We start from the raw sequence: 2,124 nt of genomic DNA on the forward strand, positions 1-2,124 counted from the left end.
AGGGACGGCTGCTGTGGGGGAGGGGGTAGTTCTAATGGCATTAATGACCTGAATCATAGTTATTATGCAAACTGCATTTTCTTCTTCTTACTGAGCTTTTGTTGGTAGAAACCCGGACGACGCACGGGAGATTTGAAACAATCACATCAGATGTTTTTTTTTATTTTTAACAGTTGCTTGATGAAAACTCTGGTTGTGTGATTCTTCTGATTCACCGCAGAGACGTGAATGTTTTGTTTTATAGCTGTTACAAGGAGACCACGCCGTATACGTCTGACATTCAGAAACACGCTTGATTCAAACGTCTTTTACTTTAAACCGAGTTGTGAAACTCTGAAGCCGTGGTTCTCCTACGTAGAGCCCGTGTTACTAATGCGCACAAACACACTGGTTTACTGAAGCACGGGCATGGAATGTTACATAATCGTTAGTGGGCGGGGCTTATAGGGTAAAATACCACAACCCGAGTGCCTTAAATGTTCTCTCTGAGTCACTTCTGTTTGCAGAGAGAGACATCTCAAATCTCACCTCTAAAGGGATGTTTTGGTCTTTTTGTCAGTTATTTATCTCTGGTGAGGAACCTACCTGCAGGGGGCGGGCCCATAGAAACAGGAAGTAGTTTTCTGACTGGGGCAATAGTCTAGGCTGGCTAACTTAGTAGCTTACAAACCACTTTAACTGACCTCACCTGCTAAGTGTAGGCAAATACCTGAAAGAAGGTCACTTTAAAATGAGCTGAATAGCGCTTTACTGATGTCTACAGTCTCACCATCAGTCTGTTTTCATATGATATGAAGATAAGTCGGCGCTGGAGTAGATAAATGTAATAAAGCTGCCAGATAGAACAAAATAAAAACCGTAGTTTAGTGTTTGTGACGTGAATCAGGTTGTGGGTTAGGAGTGTTTAGACTTTCAATTACAGATAGTTTATTAACACTTACAGCAGCTGTTAGCGTCACCGTTGCTAAATTCCAACATTAATTAGTTTAAAAAGCATTTTAAGCTGCATCTAGTGGAACTTATCCAGCATCTAAAGCTCCAGATGGATTCCTCTTGGGTGCCGTTGAGTGCTGAGAGGATTTTGTAGCTCACGTTGGAGTCTGGTGTTCTTCCTGCTTCGGGTCACACCCAACAGCTGTCGGTACACCGCGGGCTACAGTCCTGCTGGAAAGCTAAAGATGGCCCATGTCAGGAAAATGTGGCTCCGCAGGCGTAAAAATCGCATCATATCCGACTTCTTTTAAATGACACGGACAGACGGAGCTGAGGACGGGGTGAGAGGTCACGGCACAGCTATCCAAACTGCCCCGAGTGATGCTAACATGTTGAGATGGCTGCAGAATAGCTGAATAAACACCAGAGAGGCTGAGATGATCTTTAGCGTGGATTTGATGAGGTGAGGTTGTTTTTCTTTTGTGATTTGTGTCAGGACTCAGTTCTGCCTTCATCTTTGTGTTTAAAATGTTCACCATCGCCTCTGTTAACCTTTTTATTAGTGTTTTAATATTAGATATGTGACTAAACGGCCTTCTGTCCCGTTACAGATGTCAGAAATCACTTATGCATAAAGACGCGCTGCGATTTCTGCATCTTTGTAGCTCAACGAGCTTTTAACCTTTTTTTTTTAAACCAGAATGTGTCTGCAGGATGTTTGTGTGTCTCTGCAGCTCACCGGGATGTTTTAGCAGCTGGAGGCCGTGTTTGCTTCACACTGTACTCGGTTCATATTTTAGCTGCTTGTTTGTGCAGCGTTCAGCCTACATTCCTGCCCATCAGGGCCCTCCCAGCATGCCTTGCGTCCCACCTGGGTGGCTGCTGCACATCTCATTTTAAATGAACTGACATTCGTGTCTGAGGTTGAAAAATAAAGTAATATATGAGACCGAAAAGCATCCCTGTGTTGGCATTTTTGAATCTCTATATTTAGTCTGATGCTCGTGAATCGGATTTAATTTGAGCAAATTTAACTTTTAAACTAGGGAAGGCCTTTTTCAAAATAAAACTATCAGTTCATACCCAACATTTGGGCTTTTGGGACACCAGAACCGGGGTGGGGTTAATGATTGGACCCTGAAAAACATATTTCTTTGAATTCTGAGTATCTTATATCCTAGTTATGTTTCT

The 2,124-nt window shown here is 42.8% G+C and overlaps 1 protein-coding gene across 1 annotated transcript in view; it reads left to right on the forward strand.

Moving 5' to 3' along the window:
• The window catches only part of ca5a (carbonic anhydrase Va), a gene marked incomplete in the record, with an annotated part of 18,947 nt that extends 17,055 nt beyond the window's left edge, over nucleotides 1-1,892 (forward strand). Inside the window, 1 exon segment of the mRNA XM_070550516.1 lies at nucleotides 1-1,892.
• Nucleotides 1,893-2,124: the final 232 nt, after the last annotated feature.

The sequence above is a fragment of the Nothobranchius furzeri genome, chromosome 4, assembly GCF_043380555.1.
Source record: "Nothobranchius furzeri strain GRZ-AD chromosome 4, NfurGRZ-RIMD1, whole genome shotgun sequence".
NCBI lineage: Eukaryota > Metazoa > Chordata > Actinopteri > Cyprinodontiformes > Nothobranchiidae > Nothobranchius > Nothobranchius furzeri.